At 34.9% G+C, this 19,665-nt stretch overlaps 1 long non-coding RNA gene across 2 annotated transcripts in view; it reads right to left on the bottom strand.

Moving 5' to 3' along the window:
• Positions 1 to 2,635: 2,635 nt before the first annotated feature.
• Positions 2,636 to 19,665, bottom strand: part of LOC136338985 (uncharacterized) — a 206,354-nt gene continuing 189,324 nt past the window's right edge. For both annotated transcript variants that reach the window (XR_010732048.1, XR_010732049.1), the window contains 2 exons: positions 16,205 to 16,317; positions 2,636 to 2,869 (listed from right to left, as the gene is read on the bottom strand). This is a non-coding gene — a long non-coding RNA (uncharacterized lncRNA). The remainder of the gene's footprint in view (positions 2,870 to 16,204; positions 16,318 to 19,665) is intronic.

Raw genomic sequence — 19,665 nt, 5'->3', positions numbered from 1 at the left:
AATCAGATCATAGATCCTTTGGTATTTGCCCATAGTGGTACCAACAAAATAATCGGTACCGTCGCACATGTGGATTAAATAATTATCCATGTGTGACGGTTAAGTCCGTGTGCGATCTTATCGGTGCAATAGCAATAACTTGCGATCAGTTGTTAAACCTCAGCTCAAGAATGTTATAGTTATATCAGATGAGTAAAGCAATTAAAACACTTTCGGATGATTATTTACTGTAACTATAAAACTAAAGGAGAAATGCCTTTGCTATCTAAACTGGTGAACTAAAGTAAGTACATTGAATACAGACTTTTATTATTACATTTACTTTTTATTCCTACAGGCAATGTACAGGGTGTTCGAGAGTGGATGGTACCACTATTAAGATATTTTGATAACGATATTATTCTTATGAAAAGCCATGTTAAATATTAAGCTGCGTTAATAGCTAACGAAGATAGAAGAAGAATTGGATGTTCAAGGAAAGCTGGATGAGAAAAAGTCAATGATGCACTACGCGCGTTCATGCGCTACGTACATTTTTATTCTGTACGCACTCGTGCTTGTTTGTCCTTAATTTCATTCATACCTATTGCCCTAAAATTAATCGAATTTCATTACTGATAACATAGCTCTGCTTTAACAAGAAAGAAACCATTCAGAAAGTCAGAAAACATCAGAAATGTGTGCAAGGAGTTCTGACCGGTACACTATGCATATTTCTGCCTGCGCCTAACGGTCCGAAAATGATTTTTTCCTCAGATCTTATGACTGGCTGAATAAAATTAATGTGAAATGTCTCATTATAGTGAAGTTTGGAATGTGCCTTTTATTAAGGCATAAGGATTCCTTGAAGAAAGATAGGGCACATTTCGAAATTAATTAGTACTGACGTTATATTATTGGAAAAATTAGTTCTAACTGGAATCATCGCTAGAACTAACTGAAACTTATAAATTATACATCTATAAAGCTCTAATAATATACAGGGTGAATCATAAGGAACTGTACATATTTTTACTATGGAACAAGATTACTAAGAGGAATATCGAATGAGCATTAAAAACTTGCTTGCATTTTTATTGTTATTATGTAGGAAGTTTTACACATTTGCCTTTAACTTTGTAATACCAGTTTGCTTTTCTTTCTTTTTCAAGTTAATGAGCACACTATTGTGTATATGAGTAAGATAATATATTCGGAATTTTAAAAATCCAGGACCGTCTTCAATACATTTTGTAGGTTTTTTTCCAGACTTAAAAAGTCACCCCGTATCCGAATTTAGCGAAAAATCGCTATGCACATTTACCAAAGGTTAGATGAACTAATAGTTACACCCAGTTAACAAATTTTTCATACTTTTCACTGCTTGGCAAACAAACGAAGTTTTCGAAATTGGGACAGTTTTGGATGCTTGGATATACCTATCATGATACCTACCATAGCTTAACGAATCACACGGACGTCGGCGAATATGGAGAAGGCCTCGGGAAATTCCAAAGGCTTCCATTTCGATATATTATGGTTATGGTTTGAGGAGGAATCACTTCACAAAGACTTCACATAGAGTGGCTCCCTGACAACTCATAGGTACATTACAAAATTTCTGGAAAATCGTGTCTTTCATAATAACTTTGGGCGATCATGGCATTTTCGAACAAAATAATGCTAGACTCCGCGCAGCCAGAATTATCAGTAAATATCTACATGAGGTAGGAATTAGACGGTTTGGTTGGCCAGTACTTAGTCCAGACATGAATTCCATTGAACATGTCTGGAATGAGTTGGGACGACGTATTTTAAGCATACGCGAGTTCCAAGAACTATTTAGGAGTTGAAAAAGTTGCCATCGCAGGAGTGGCGTAATATTGACCAGAATGTAATTTTTAATTTAATTCAAAGTATCCCTGGTCGGCTTCAAGTAGTCATCAAGAGGAGAGAATGCACTTTATTAGTTCTTAATTTTTTTCATTAACGTGAAGTTTCACTTATTTCTTTTGTGCCGGATAACTCTAAGTTCAACTTCCTTCGAAAAGAAAATCATAAATACCAAAATAAGGAGTTCAATTCAATATTGAATATTAAATTCAGGTCACAAAATACAGTCAGATAATATACAATCAGCAAATATAAATCTAAAAAAAAAAAGAATACAAAAAACTTGGACACTTTTTTAAGTGACATAATATTTTTGTTTGCTAGTGAATGTTCAGTTTCTCGTGGCTCATTTTGCATGAATTTTGAATTGCACAATTTCATATAGATTTTCATACGAAACATACATAAGTTAATTCAATATAATAATTCGTCTAATTTTTTCGTTCGACGTAAACCACCTGGGGAATAGAAATAGCTGTTAATTGACTGCGCGTTATTCTGTACAAAAAAAAACTATATTTATGTTACGCCTATTTTGCCTAATTAATTGGCAATGTAAAGTAAACTGGCAAATTTCTCAGATAATGACTAATTGATTATCAAACTTGCTTAGGCGTAGCGTTTTTCTTTTCTTTTGTTTGTTTTATATTTGTTGGCAAGAAAGAGTTGCCCATACAGTGGGACATCTGACAAAAAAGTTGAAAAAATAACAGAAAATAGATTTTGTTAAAATAACAACTATGCATTCAGTAAGAATATAAAATAAATAATAGTATTAATAATAATAATAAATAAATAAGAACAATAATGAAAATAAATAGTCATTATTATACAGCAACTAGTGAGGTTCGGTGTAAGAAGATGTAACGAGTTATGCTAAACAGAATTTCTGATAAGTTTCATATATGATCCTTCTTGGGTTTCATTTTCACTATGTACTACCGAGGACAGAAAGTCTTCTTGTTTGTTTCTCCCCATAATTTGTACGTCGAAATATCTAAAAGTAAAAAATATTGTTAAAATGATAATTACTTTTAAGTGCCCAAAGGTCGCTCCTACAAGTGCATAAACAATTAAAATTATTTAATAAATCACATACCACTTGCTGATTCACACGTTAATCATTTCTTTTTTCTGAAATCTCCGTGGAAGTGACAATTTTCAGGTATATTATTTTTTATTATAAAAGTAATTGTTGCTGGAAATGTCCGTTAATCAAAGCGAAAAATATGTCCGTATGGCTGCTCCTGTGTAGATTATGTTTAAAATTTTAAATTTTGAAATCAATCTGAAATTGCATGTGCATGTCCTAGGGAAATTATATTCTCTTCTTCATATGCTTGGTCAGTTTATATCATCGGGCGATAATTAACTGAACTCATATTGACTCTGTTGAATTATTGTAAAATATGTTTTTTCTCCATTATCCTAAAACAGCTGTATAACGGTTTAATAATGAGACGCATATGGCTCATTATTTACCTAGCGAGCTAATGAAGAAGTCGGCTATAATGCCGCCATTATCCTCAGTGTTGTTTTACTTAGCGTTGCCATGGCAGCGAATATCAAATGAGACGTCACCGCTGATCTAATGATTCAAAACGTCTTGCTTTGAATTATTATGCCAAAATACTTATGGTTTTTATATCTCAGATTCCTCAGCGCTGCGCTCTTCGAGATTTAAACTATAGGTCCGGGTCCTAATAATGTACTTCATGACGCTGAAGTATAATACATGTTATGATGAATCATTTTTTTACGATATTCTTACAAGTTTGAACCACTGCTTGGCAGCTTTTAAGCTTTTCCATGTAAATGTAAGCTATCCGAGAGAAAAATATTTATTTTTAACCCTTCCACCCTATTTACTCAATGGCTGAATTGTAAACTCCTGGGCTTGAGAACCGAAAGGGTGAAGCCGAAGGATCCCGCTTTCTTTTAATGTAGAAATTCAATACTAATTGGTGTACCATCAATTAAGATTACACCTTCGTTTGCATATAAGTATAGAGGATCGAATTTCGTCTCTGATTTTATTAAGAGGTTTGATTAACGTGTGTACAGATTTTCTTACACGTTAAAGTTAATTTCTTTGACGATACTTAATTAATCCTAAATTAAAATGTGAAATTTACTGTAAATTAAATTTTTAAGAGGACCTAATGTTTGAAAATACACTGCATCATTCAATAAATTCATTAATTGTTTCTATACAATCTTGAATTTAACAAAACTTAACTTTATACAGGACGAGTTTTCGTGTATACGCACTGCAGAGATCTCGGTTTCTAGCAGAGTTAGAAAGTTTGTTAAATGGGCAAATATTTGCAGATATGCGTTAGTTAGTTTAGATTAAGAGAGAAATTAAAATCAAATTTTCATTTTTTTATGGAAAAAGTTCATGGCTCCCGAGATATTTGGAACAAAAATCAATTTTATTGATTTCTACAGGGTCTTATTGATTTTTCACTTCTATGAAAAATATTGTAAATTTGGAATTTTCTGTAGGAACCTTCGGGTTTAAATTTATTGATCTACAATAAAAAACTAGGAAAAAATTTGTTATTTGTGAAATCGAGTATTGCGTCTTACGAGTAAATAAGTCAAATTTATCGACTATGTTTGTTCTGCAACAAGATACGAAATTAATAAAGCAATAGGAACTGGAATACAATAAATATCTTAAAATATGCCATCGGCACTTTTCTACTTATTTAGTTCAAATGTCTAATAAAAACCATTAACAAAAAACATATAACAAAGTAAAACTTTGTCTAATACAATTGTGTGAAGTCACAATGCCCGTTATAAGAAATGTGGAAGTTCATGGCATCGAAACAAAAATAATCCGTCCCTGTAAAAAATCACCCCTCTTACACTTTTTAGGCCGTTCTGGGCCCGGCAACCCTTTCTTTGGCAATTATTCTTTCTGGCATGCCCCGAGCTCTTTCTTCTTGGAGACATTAAATCTGAATTATCAGTTGGAAAACATTTATACAGCAAATATTTTACTTATGGGCCCCTATAAAACTTCGGACGTCCCTACTCACACAAAATGAATAATAAAGTGAGAATAAAACTTTTATATTATTGGAATCGAATTTTAGGCCTTTTCTTAGCTGAATTGTTAAAGTTTTGTTTTAGTGTTTGTACAAAAACAGTAAACGTTAATTTTTTAACAAATATATTTTCATGTTACTTTAAGGTCGAAGATTCATTTTTAGCTTATTAAAACCACTTCAAGGCACTTTCAATAATTATAAAATTACCAACTCTTTTCCCATGCTTCTTATCAAATATCGAGGAAACAATAACTTGATTAATCGGGCCCGGCCATTAATAAAATTCCCGCCGTCTCCTAAAACTTTTTCATTAAAATTATTTCTAAAATAACACATCCGAAGATAAAGCGTTCCCCACGGCAGTTCTAATTACGCAATGGCTTATAATTGCATTACTCCACGTTCAAACCTTATTGATCCTTCAACTTTTACTCCCTAAAATAAGAATCCACATTCATGCCGCCTTTAACTTTAGCTAATCTCCTCCATTTACGAGAGAACTTAAAACTCAACAGCCCTTCTTCCACTTTTTAGGCCTCTGAAACAGGACCGGCATCAGGATTGCCTATGTAAATTGCTGAGAAAATGAAATAATTCAAAATAACTTTATCTACTTATTTTTAAGTTTAGTTCATTATATGTACAAAGAAATAGTTATTTCTTTGTACATTTAATATAAAAATCTTCGAGTTTAAGTAAACTCGAAAAGAGCTCGGAAGGTAGCTGCTTTCGCTGCTTCCACCGGGTGCGCGAGTTAAGAGGTAGGTGGAGTCGAGCTATTTAAGACATATTTGGGGATTTAGCTTCATGATTTTTCTATAATATGCGATGCATCTTGATGAAGCATCTAGCTCAAATGATAAATCCCATTACATTTACTGGATCAGAGGATGGCCATATGTGATAAATCCACCGGTAAGCTGACAGTTAACAAGCACTGGTTACCAATGAGATTTTAGAAATTATCTGGGTGCACTGCATGGCCCATTAAAAAGTCTGAGCATCTAAATCTATAAATTTTCGACTAAATATTGCTTTGGCAGTAGTTCCGATAATAAATCTTTTTTATTTTATTCTTTATCCAAAGGGCGGTCCCACGATAAAGTTGTTACACACATTACGCGGTAATGTATGGGCTTCGCCTTAGGAACTTATTGCACATTTGTACAAACAATGTTGCTAGTTACATATATCACATATCCTTCTAAGAAAACCACTACTTGAAAGCGCAATTTTGCTCCCGTTGATTCAAATCTGCATCTGTTACTGCCCACGAGATCCGCATGCTGGACATCCTTATCTTGAACACATTGTACTTGGTCTGAGTCAGAATATTGACTTATTTTTTAAAGAATCTGCAGTTATGAAATCGCGATAAGTGTAAAACAAAACTGCTCGGAAATGCCTCCCACATTGTTGAATTTTCCACAGGATTGCCATATGGGAAATATTAACAAATATGCGATCTAAAAATCGTGAAAAAGAGACAGTTTTCTGAAAAAGGAGATGCAAAATTTGTCGCATGGAATTGGGTGTTCGGTCCATTCAACGGTAGACCTATAGGCTTATCATTCTCATAAGAGGAGCGACTGATAGAAGATCCTTAAAAAAACTTAGTTTGATTGCCAGACCTTTCATACATTTTTGGTCTGAAATTCCGAAAGACCCTCATAAAATGATATCCAAAAAGTTTTGGATTTTGCTACCTTGTCTCTGCGCATATTTGTGAAAAATAAATTTGTTAAGAGTGTTTTAAAGGTATTTTTACCATTCCATAGTAGCATTCTTAAAGGGTTGAGGGACTTTCCAGCTTGGGAACCGCTAACTTAATTATTCATCACTTAACCAAACTTAATGCTAACGGAAAATTCAACATTCCTTCTGTCTAATTTTACCGGACTATAGCGGATCTCCACTGGACGTAGGTGGTGACTTTACGGTCGAGAAATGCACTCGAGGTGCGTCGTCCTTCCGCATATGAGCGGGTGGAATCGCACATCTAGGCGAGGTCTCCTGTCCCTTGTTTTCTATTGTTCTGGATTTTCTTTTATTTCCTATTTCATTGTGAATATTACAGAGAGCCTCAGGCAAGGCAACAATTATTTCGCGGAAAAATCCCATATTCAAGAGTCTCATATTCTAAGAGTTCGATGCTTCAAAACTCATTGTTAAAAATTGTATACCGCTTAGCTAATAAAATCATTAAATTTCACTATAAAAGCTTCTTTCAAGACATATGGGCTGCCTAAGTAGAGAAGGCCAACCAGTTAACCACACATTTCACGAGGAAAAAAGACGGTTCTTTATACCGACATGGCCTTGCAAGTCACAAACTGAGGAACAAGGTGTTATACTTTCACATATTTCAAGCCTTCAATCTAAAGTTATTAAATCTTTTTAATATTGTTCCATTGACGGGTCGAATCCTGAAAGTCGGACACCCAAATACTCCAAGACTTTCGCATTTGCGATTTTTTTCAAAATTAGACAGCTGGTTTCGAGATTTAAGGAGACCTTGAAACAATCTCTTAATTTTACATAAAGATGATCCCTCTCCTATGTGCTTGATTTAAAGTCTGTAGATATCATTTTTAAATTACTTTCAATTGATTCTGCGCTTCGATGCTTATATTTGTGAGAGATTATTCTACTTAGTTGGAGCCAATTGATGGTTCTAGCTATCTGCTGCGGTGTAGCACATTATTGAACGAGCTTATAATGAAGGCTATCATCCCCGATGGAATAGCCGAAGATGTGAAGTAGTAATAGAGTACACATTCTGTCACGTGCGATAACATTTGTTACATGGCATATATTAATAAGACTGATTGTGTGCTAATGTTTGGTGTTATCTTGCATTAGTGAACAAAACGTATTAGATACTAATTTGCAAAATATATTTTATTACAAAAGCAGTGGAAAACCTATGAATGTAAATGTTCCCAAAATGCGGCATAGAAAACCACTTTCTAACTTTGTGGTAATTGTTTATCTATCAATTACTAAGTGCGGATCTTCACCAAAAATTAAGAAAATTACTTACGCAAACCTCGATATATTTTCTAGTAAGATAAGAATAGAAAAAAAACCTTTTGAGATTTAAAATTTTGATTTTCGGGTTATTTATTGCTAATGTTGTTTTTGTAGTAAATCAGGATAAGTCTCCACATTAATTGGGAAATTATGAGTATAATTTCTTATGTAATATATTCGTAGGTATAGCCTATCACCTGTTCGGTTACGAGTTCCACGTATCCACTTTCATATAAAATATCGTAAAAAAAGTTTTAACTGCTTCATCTTCACCATTCTTATCTTTTATTCTTATTTCCTGTTGTTTTGCTGCATAAACATTTTTACACAATTGAGGTACTTCATTTGTTATTTTCTTCTCTGTATTTTTTATTTTTTCTCATTTCCTATTATACAAATTCACCTTAAAGATTTTATTTTAATTTTTTGGCGCTCTTTCTTCCCGGAACAATTATAAATTCCATGAAACATCATCAGAACTATGCTATGAGACCTGTGAGATAATGAGAGAGAGCTATGAGATCAAAACTTCGCCAGTCCATGACAAAAAATATAACCCCAATTCTCTTTTAGTTTGACTCCGTATTTTTCTAAATTTGCGTCGCTTGTATAAAGTGTTTTTTAACAGGTATTTTTTAAGGTTACGATTATTTTACGACTTTTATACGCCAGGTGCCCACGTTATTCCCCGACACCCTGGCACTCTGATTCCCACAATTATGCCGGAATACCTTTTTCTTACATCAAAATGTTAATTTGTTAATAATTTCAGTGAATTCAACAATTTTGCTTGGACTACAAGAGGCGCGGCTCAAGGCGGGGTTTTTAATTAATGCGCCTCGCAGGTGTCTTCCGTACAATCCGGCCACTGGCGCCCCACGTGGCGAACGACTGAATGCTCAAATTTCGAAATTAATATATTTCTGGTGCCATTTAAAACACCTCATATCTCAAATAAATTTTGATGCTTTTGTTAAAATTATCTAGGTATTTATTAATAAATTAAATCCTACACTTCTGAATTCCGAACGACGTGACGCCGACGCCGACGCGACGATTGAATTCTGGATTTGTGGAACGAAAGTGATGTTTCTTGCATTGCATTATTTAAGCGTTCCATCCTCTAAGATGAATAACATCATCTGGCATATCTGGAAATGCTAAAGACAAAAATTCCGATATTTGCTATTATTTTGGCTGTGGAATGTTTAGATTTCCAGAAATATCAAATGAAGCTCACACAGTATTTTATAGAATGTTTCAAAAGACTGTCGCAAAAGAGATGATAATTCGTTCATGCTTAAAACAATTAAATATGAACTGGATAATTGGGCTGAAATGAAATTGAACCTGCATATGCACAACTAGACCAGGCAAACCTTGGTCTCCAACTGCTTCGTTACCATACTATACGGTGAGACAAAATCAAGATATTTGTATTGTTTTTAATAGTTTGTGTTTTTTTTTGTAGTGTGAAACAAAATTCCCCGAAATTTTCGCAGTATATGTGTGTACAAAATTGCAATTTAATATTTCAAAAAATGAAGCGGTGACGGATCAAAACCTAAAAACTATTTTAACACCCTGTATATAAGTCCTCAAATTATCATTTTCCGCCGTTAACCAATTTTAAATGTTCCAAAGTTGGCACTACCGCCAATTGAATAAGACGTCCTGGACAACTATTTACGAAGCCAATATGGTACTGCAAGATTGATGTAATAATAGTAAGCTGACATTTGCAGTGGAACTTTAATATTAAAATAAAATAAAAATGTATATGGTTTTGTATTCCTATCGCGAGTCCTGCTGGTAGCCGGAGGTCAGTACATGGGTGCAGTGTGGTACGGGTTCATCTCGAAGAAAAACAGTGTAACAGAGAGTGGGTGTCCCATCGACGTGCTATATCTGAGATGTTCTTACTTGAGTTGCAGAGACCGTGCTATACAGTGAATTGTAGAAATTCAAGAATAATGAAAGTAATTGACCACTGGTATGCAAAAAATTACCAATTTTATAATTAACAAAAATTAGATATTGGTTAATCGCAAGGAACTATGCTATTAGTTATTTTGCATATATATTCCAAAATATTATCTTTAGACTTACCGTAGGTTCAGGTTTGTTGTATAATTCGGAGATTTATACAACAAACATGTTAAAATTGTCAACAAAATAAATGTTTTTCCACTTATCTTTTTTGCCCGTGCCAATGATGGTTTTCGACTAATTCATTTTAAGCGTCTTTCACTTTTTTTCAGAAATTAAATGTAATTTGGCAATAATGAAAACCAGTCGTGAGTCACCTTAAAAAAGGCAACTTTTTACTAATTTAATCATAACTTTTGGCGTTTCGTTGTAGATAGACATACGTGTAGTGGTATCACTTCAAACGGGCAACCCATATTGAGATATTTATAAAAGTGAAGATCACATTAAAGCTAAAACGAAAAAATGTCAGTTTATTGATAAAAATTTAAAAAATGGATGTATTTGAACCGTAACTGCCGTTGTTTTATTTTTGTCCCTCGCTTAATTAAAAACACGTTTTTTTTGTTTATTTGCTGTCTTAATCGCATTTCATTATCTGTTATTTAAATTTCTCGTATAACAATTCGTCCTCTCTGAATACAGTACGTTACTGGAAGAAACACACGTGCTTTACCGTAATGACGTTTGCCAGATCACGTATGAGATATGGCTAGGATGTTATTGTTCAGAAATACCAAGGAATGTGCACGCACAAAATTATACCTCCAATGAGATATATGAAGCATGAAGTTATCTCTGTACCATCGTCATTCTGGTCTCTGTTCTTAAATTATTAACATATAATTTAAAGTTCAAGAAAATTCCCACAGTATTTTTATACGAAAGGTCGTGAGGACTCCTTTGCGCATGGTAGTTATCTTTTTTATGGGAGTGCATTGTTTGAGCGTGTGTGTCTTTGAGAAACTTTTTTCTTCGGTTAAGTCTAAATCGAAGAGCAATACAGAAGGGTAAAGATGGAACTAAACAACATGGCAATGGGGTTAGAAAATACACGACAGACCGCAAAAAAATTACAGTAACGCGATAATTCATCGAGAATAATAGGTTGCCAAAACCATTATTATTGAATTTGTTCTTTCACTACTAGGTCTAAAAGACAGGATTATTGAGTGTGTTGAATGACTGTTAAGTATGTTTTCTGGCTTTTTCCTACAAAACTGTTAAATGACTAGTTAATACTGTGGGCCCATTATGAAAAGGATAATGCAGGGGCGCAGCCTTAATATACATAACATCCTGCGGGCTAAATGAGCTCCTTAACAATGATGATCGACATGGTCCCACGAGCCCTTCGGGACATGAGGAACGGGGACCCTGGGCAAACTTACCCTGAGAAGAACAGTAAATAACTATCGACTGTACACGGAAGAACCGAAGCCGCTCTTAAACCTTCCAATGTTCTAAAAGGGAGAGTGAGTTCCACAGTAGACATTTGTGGCTGACATAAAATGAGAAGTTAGGATTCATGGACTTCGACTTCTAAACTCTCAATACAGACAACTTTCTTACCGGCAAAATTTTCCGCACTGCTCAACAATTCGGGAGTGAATTGCCAAGAAGATTTTTTTCTTTCAGGGTGGTACAAAACGGTTAAAGTGGCAGTTTAACAGTACATCATCTAACAGTGGTGTCTATTAGCCAATTTAATTTAGAACTGGTGCAAATCCATTTTATGGTCATACAGTAGATGAAAATGGAAATACGTACTTTTTTAGTTATGTAGTTTTTCAATGGAAAACGTTGTTTTTCAGGTTCCGTGGTTTAATATACGAGAATTGCCCCAAAGGTACTCGACCTGACATATAGACGGCGATTTTTTGTTAAAAGTTTGCTTATATTACAAAGAACGATTCTTAAAAAGATCGGGTTTAATGTTTATGGGTGATGTGTTGGTTTGTGTTTGTTTTGAAGCCGTCTTTAGTGAACGCTTTTAGAGACATTGTGAACATAGAAAAGGTTAGTCATCAATACGTGATTCAATACTTCCATAAGAAAGGTCTTAGTCCTTTCAAAAGCAAAGCGGAGTTATATTCTTTTCTGGGGAAATCTGGTCTTTCTTTGACAAGTGTAAAATATTGGGTAACAGAATTTAAATGCGCCCGTACGGGCTGTCAAGACGAACTCTGCAACGGTCGACCCGCCGACACTCCAGATCTGACTACTCCAAATACCTGTACCACTTCAGGAACTTTACTGGGAAATCAAAGGCTAAAATTACGTGAATTAGCAGGTATGATAATCATTCCAAAAGTACTGTACATCGAATTTAAACCGAACAATTGGATATGAAAAAGATGTGCGCAAGATGAACAAAAACAGCGCCGTGACGATGTTTCAAGGAAGTGTTCGACGAAGTTTCGCAGTAATGAAGCCGAGTTATTGCGTCGGTCCAGAACTATAGATGCAACATGGGTTTATCATTTCACATCTTCAACGAAACAACAGTCAAAACAGTGGTCTTAAACGGGAGAATTGACTCCAAGGGAGGCAAAAACTCCTTTATCTGCAAAAAAGGTGATGGCGTCAGTTTTTTGGATGCACGTGGGGATCATTTTTATTGATTATCTTCCTAAAGAAAAAAATAACAAATGGAGAATATTATACAAATTTATTGCAGCCTTTGACATAGTACCTAGAAAACTTGGGAATTTAGGAAAAAGCGACCGCATATCGCAAAAAAGGATGTTTTGTTTCAGCGAGACAATGCATCAGTCCGCACCTTTGTCGTCGCGATGGCCAAAATGAATCAACTTGGTTTCGAACTTTTCCATGAGCCACCCTATTCGCCAGATTTAGCCCTCTCAGATTATTTTCTATTTCCAAATTTGAAAAAATCAAAGGAGGTGCCGTTCGAGGTTGATGTTTATTTTGAAACATTCGAAGCTGTTCATTATAGTATAAACAGATCATAGACGCCATAGAATATCGCTGGGAAAAGTGTGTCGATCTCAAAGGAGACTGTGTTGAGAAATAATGTAATATTTTCCATTTTTTTTTAAGTGTTAGTTCGGGCCCTCTTGTGTCTATCCTCATAGTGCGAGCAAGAAAAATTCGAGTGACGAGGAAAAATAATTTTCGCGGTTTCAAAGTGGCGAGGGTCCTCCCAGTGAGTGCAGAAATACAACGACCTAGTTTTTATCGTCGCATTTTGGCTCATAGTGAAATTATCATGAACCCTATAACGCCTCTCGTACACAAACCGCTTTAACGATTTATACTTATCCTGGAGGCAAGAATACTCTTAGGTGGAAGATTTACAGACCACTTGCTACCACCTCGTGATTACTATTAAATGTCAAGTGTAGTTCGCCGATCAAACTAATTATCTATTGTGGGACGATACTCGGGGCGCACCTTGGGGACAGTGGGTGGACCCCCCTTCAAGCGACCCTCTCTCTCGTCCCTTTATTCCTTGGTCCTCTGACATGTGATGAATCGGGCATGAAATTGGAAACACTCCATAATTTAATTTAGGCAACGTTCAGTTGTTTGACCAAAAGTGGGACAGGCTTTTCGGTTCTTGCATGTAGGTTTGATTAAACTTAGATTCTGATTAATTTTCTTGTTATATCGACGTACCGTTTCGCTAATTATTTTTTTGCCTCACCTCTTAGATTTCTTCCTGAGTAGGATATCTTTTCTCTCCTCGCCCTGCACAATTCCAGATTAGAACCTATTCAAACTCAGTTAAAATAAGCTACGTCACAAATATAAGGCAGCACAAACATACTTGGCCGTTCACTTGATTAAGGAGGTATTGTGTCTGGCATTAGAAGTGTTCTTGTCAGTCTGCATCCGAAAGATCTCCTTACAATAAAGACACAAATAGGATAATTTCATGAGGAAAAGGAATTATATAATGTGGCTGGCATGTCATGATAGTCATGCAAACATTTTAAGCCCACCTACTCTTGCATCGATTTCACGTTTTCTGCTTATAGGACGATTTAGCTAATCTCATGAGTAAACGGAAAAATGGCTAATATGAATGGAACGATCCGCAATCAGCTCAACATTTAATGGACATCCGTAAATCGATAATGGAAAAACGGACGTACGTGTACGTAAACTTTATCGAGTATTGATGAGCGAAAAATTAGCAATTCATTATGAACAATTTCAGGCATCCGAACAAAAACTGCAGGCTCTTTAATTTTTTGCCACCTAACATTTTCTACATGTCTATACATAACTGCATTCAAAAAGCCTGTTTAGTGCTAATTCGAAAATTTTTGTAGAACTCGTGCTCATAGGCAAGATGTCGTTTCTGAACAATATGCATTAGAAATTTCACGGCGAGAACTAAAAGTAACATGAATACTCATATATTTGCATTCAGGCGAAAGAAGCAAAGCGAATTGATGAGTATCGGTAGTTCCAATGCAATTAGCAATAATTATTACTGTTGGAGGCTTGTTCAGTAAGGAAAATTGATGTCGTAAAATAAAAATAAATTTGTATATTCATGTGGAACGAAAAACACCTATTCATTTTGCTGTTAATAATTACATTTATGGTCACTGATTATTTTAATTGGGTATAAGTGCTTTTATTCCCTAATAACAGGAGTTGTGTCCATTAAAAGGTTTCTTCCAAGCGGCTTTAATACCCAACATTGTTCACCTCAGACACCGCGCAGGTGCTACTTTCGGCCTAAGAGCATCTATGCAACCCAAAATTTCACTAGAAACTAATCGAAGCCTGCAATTTTATTTAGGTAATTTTCAGGGGCATGAGTTAATCAGATTCACTGATGCAATTCAGCTGGGAAAAATTACATGTTACACGGGAGAGAAAACCTCTGTTGGGCTTCGCTCATTCGCTGGCCTCAGCTTCGTTTCGGCCTTCAGTCTCTGGGCTCAGCGCGAAGAGATTCCCTTAGTAACATAATCTACCATGTTGTCGTCCCTGATCGGCTCAGTGCAAAAAGATCCGTTTCTATTCCTAGTACCATAATCTATTATTTTGCCACCACTCGGTCTTGTAATCTGCTTCTTGCCAACATTAATCCCTCTAGGGGTATAATAGAGGTTGCAAATGTAACACGGATAATGGTATGTTAGACACAAAGGAGCATAAAGAGCTAAATGTGTACCTTAATGGAAAGAAACTGCTTATCAATTTTTTTTATAGACTTCGGAGAGAAACAATATTAAACAGGTACCTGCTAATTGATTTTAATCCCAATGATAATGTAACTGCACTTCTTTCTGGTGAAAATCATTAGAGCAAAATGATGCTGTATCGTAATCTCAATTTTCGGAGCAAGCGATATTTTCGCAATGGAAATATCCAATCTATCCATTATCGGCCTATCTGAAAGATTCGTCCGAACGCCCACACAAGCAAATTTAAATTCAACAAAAGTCTGCCAATAAAATGACGCGTGTTTTTCTTCCTTTTTGATTTCTGGTTTATCCGATGGGATTTGAATAACGCTTGAGGAAGGACCTGTTGCAACATACATGCATGTTTATTGTATTTTATAATTGAATTCTTAACAATTGAAATGGTTAAAATGATTAGCCGATCTTGGTGTAATGCAAGTCATTTAAAACTAATTAAATTTATATACATGTGGTAAACATGAGGAGGTCTTTAAGTGAACTGTATATTAATAGTATAAACCGCACCTTTAATTGTTGTGTTAGTTTGATCTATTTCGTGTAATATTTTTTCCATAGAAAGTTTGTGTAATTTCTTAATTGGGAAATTATCTTTATAGTGCCAGTTCTTTTATTCCGAAACAAGTTCCAGCAGCAATTTATCACGTATTATATTGATGGTTTAATTTCACGTACCGATTGAATATGCAGATACAAAGCCGATAAAAAGTGAGGAATAAGAGATATTTTATGTAAATAGCGCGGAGAAACACGTACTAATCTTTTTGCGCTCCTTATAAGAGTTGTTTTGATTTTACGAGGTTAAAAGTGGAATTTAATAAAATAATTTGCATTAATCTGACATTTTCAGATCTTCCGTTCATTTGCGAACATTTTGCACGCAACAATTCGTAATGCTGTGCGTAATACTGTTCGTAATACACGCGTTTAAAGTTTACATTCTCCTTATTTGGCGGCACCACGGAAAACTGACAAATTCTTGTTGCGTATATAGAACAACCTCCGGAATTGATCGTTGTAAGTTCATCAAAATCGTGAGTTTTGTATAGAAAATTTTACCTCTCAGCTAGTCCCATAAAAAGTCCAGTGGTGCCAAATCCGATGATCTTGGTGGCCATTCGATATCACCTACCGTTCTTATCCCGTTCTCTGGAAAACTACCAGTTCAGTTTCTCAAAAAAGTACATGTATCATAGATTTGATCCATGTTTAGTAACTTATGACAAATATTTCCTATTCCGTAGTTCCCCTCTTTAATTTTGAGGCAAATAATTTGCTTTTATTAACAAATCCATCAGTTTTACAGCCGAGCAATAAAGCACTTGTGATCCATGCACTCAACTCCATCCGTTACTACATATTTTATATGAGTGTAATTTGTATAAGAGCAAGACAATGATATCAGGCATGAAAGGCTATATTATACGAGGCCCGGACGTACCCGCAAGAGATCTCATTAGAACAATCTGATGGTCACAGTCAATGCATCGGCGGCGGTATACAGAAAAGGTTCCATCACGTAAAAAATCAGAGTACCACACATATTTTTGTACAATACTCTTGACGAGATGTACAGAAGGCCTTGCCAGCTAGGTTACAAAATTATTGGGTGAGAATTCAAGTGAAAGTTGTTTTTTGCTCGGTAAGCGTATTTGGCCAGTGTCATAGTAGATTTAAGTCTCACGTCAGCTTAAAAGGGCACATTTACCCAAGAACATAAATATACAAGGTGTTGCATTTTGTATTGTATACATTTAAGGGGCATATTATTGAGATCATTTTAAGCAAATATTGCCTAATTCGCCATGCTACCGCAAATAATAAAAAAAAAATTGTAAAAAAACCTTTAACGCGTTTTTAGGCAGCAATGCTATAAAGGAGATAATTTTTTTCATTTAATGCAGTTCTGGTCATTGTATCCTTTTGTTAACTGCTATTGTTTAAAATCTTGTATATATTCATTAAATGATTTATTTAAATTTTTGCTTGCTTATAATTCGGTAATCATGGCGAATATTTATAGAGGATCAAAATTCCCGCATTAATTTTTTTAAATTCGAAGTAAATGTTTTTTAAGAAAATGCCAGAATACGTCAAATGTTGTTTTTTTTGTGTATTTTCTGACGTAACAGCCTTGTATACTGCGCAACCCATGCATTATATAAATGCACTTTCCCATTTTTTTCTTATGGAGCCCCATATTATGACGTTTTTGAGTTCTTTGAAAAGTTCCGAACATATTTTATGTTCCATACCCATGTCTAAATTCAACAATTATTGAAATATGTATTTTGCATTAGAGGGGCCTTCTAGGGCGCCTGGCCTCATCCCTATGAACTCTTTTATGGGTTTACCTGAAACATTGAATGTATTTAAATAAGCCCAACAACATAGAAAACGTAAAAAATGAAATTTTTTAAAAGCTCAACAAATACTTGCTCCGATGGTAGGAAAAGGTCTTAAGAAATTTGAATTGTGGCTTGATCACTGTTAGGAGGTCAACGCGGCAAAGTTCAAACAATTAATAATACGTTAGAAAATAACAGTTTATATTGGCAATTTTTATAAAAATGTTCAAAAGTTCAGGGAGATATGTTTAAAGATTCTGAAATACTTCAAAAACGACGGAATATACATGAGGCTTCATTAAAAAAAAATTGAAAAGTACATTTATCTACTACCTGGATAACCGTGTATACATGTGTCACGTCAAAAAGTGCACAATCAAGAATAATGTTTGACGCGTTTCAGCATTTCCATGAAACATTTTTCCATCAATTTTTAACGAATTTATGTGGAACTTCAATTTCCTAGATACAAAAAGGCTTCAGACATTTTTTGACTAAAAAAAATTCAGAAATACGCCTTTTAAATTTGTATAGTATAGCTTGTAGAGTATCATTTTTTTAATGAACTTTTTTTTAGAAAATGAACTAAAAAAATGAACTTGTAACACTTGGTCTGGTAAAGCGCATTTTCCTATTTGTCGCTGGGGGTTTTAATTTTGAACGTGCTTTAGTATACCATGCATAAGGTGAGCTTTCTTCGATTCTCGATATGGAGATCTCGATTTCTAGCAGAACTAGAATGTCGGATTAAAAAGCAAATACATGCAGTTTTAGGGGAGCATATGAAATTAATTTTGTTCACATGATGGATGTTTGGGTGAAATAACGAAACTTAACTATATCTTTTAAACCGCCTATTCGCGTTATCATTGCTTTTAAAGGAATTGGGTAAATACGACTATTCAAAATAATTTTGACCTTAATTACATGGACCAATCAGATTGAACCAGTTTCTGGCGTTGGAGAATTTCAATGTATCCTAAAGTCATCTTCGTTTTCCTTGCGAATTACGACGTTCCCCGAAATTTGCACAGAACTTAAGAACGCAGCTTTCAAAGAGTCAACTGATCAAAATATAGAAGGAAATGAGTCTAGTTTAAAGCACGATATGATTGCGATCAGAGTCCCGACATATATCATTCCAGTCATTATTATTGCTATTTGTTACTAATGATTTTGTATGTCGGAATCGGTCGTGCATCGTTACTCATTAATACAGTTCGATGTGATCTTGGTAACCCGGCAGAAAATGACTCTTAAGTATAACGTGTGTATCGATACGCCTGTAGCGCTGAATCTAGGGAAGTACAGCTTTAAAAAAAAAAAGATATGTTGCTTAGAGTTTAAAGATATGTCCTCTGGGTTGTATTTAACTAACAGAGGTTCTTTGAACTGAGAGGACTGTTTAGAAAGGCAGTAACTAACATACTTTTTTTTACATAAAGGTTGAGTTAGCATTCTTCTTCTTGTAGTTTGAATTTTTTTTTCAAAACTGCTAGCATGTGGAAAAACGTGAAAAACCCCACTGATTCTTTTCTATAGTCACTTGTACTTATAACGCTCTTTTCTAAATTATAGTTACACAGGGTGTCTGAGAATCAATGGTACAAATAAGCATTCAGTGCTAGATAGTAAAAAAATAGAAGATTTGAGCAAAAATTGCTTTAAAAAAAAGGTGTTTGTTTCAATTTTACAGGGTGCCAAAGTAACTTTTTAATTTTGTAAATGGCAATAAATCTAATACTTTTTGATTTACAGACTCGAAACTGGTCCATGGGGAACTTTGGGTACGATAAATTCCTTTAATAACCGATAATTCTAACTGAGGCGCAGGTGCTCGTGTGATATGGAAAATCCATATTCAAGAAGTCCCTTACATGTATAGGGCAGAAGCGCCATTTACATAAACCAAAAACATTGCCTTATGGCTGGTGGAACATCCTCCAAAACTAGAGGGAAATCGTTTCTCAAGAAGATCAAGTAGCGTTCTTTATTCCGTTTTGCCGAAAGTTCAACTGGTCCCAAAATCATATCTCCCAAAATCCTACAGCAGTTAATTGATTCATGTTGAAAGTGATGTTCTTTCATTAAATGAGGATTTTCTGTGTTTTATGAACGGCTGTTTCTCCAATTAAATGTACCTCTCATTGTAAATGTTGCCTCGTTGAGGAA

Source organism: Euwallacea fornicatus, chromosome 4, assembly GCF_040115645.1.
Source record: "Euwallacea fornicatus isolate EFF26 chromosome 4, ASM4011564v1, whole genome shotgun sequence".
NCBI classification, from domain to species: Eukaryota; Metazoa; Arthropoda; class Insecta; order Coleoptera; family Curculionidae; genus Euwallacea; species Euwallacea fornicatus.
Note: the sequence above shows the minus strand (reverse complement) of the source record. Positions and strands in the feature narration are given on the sequence as shown.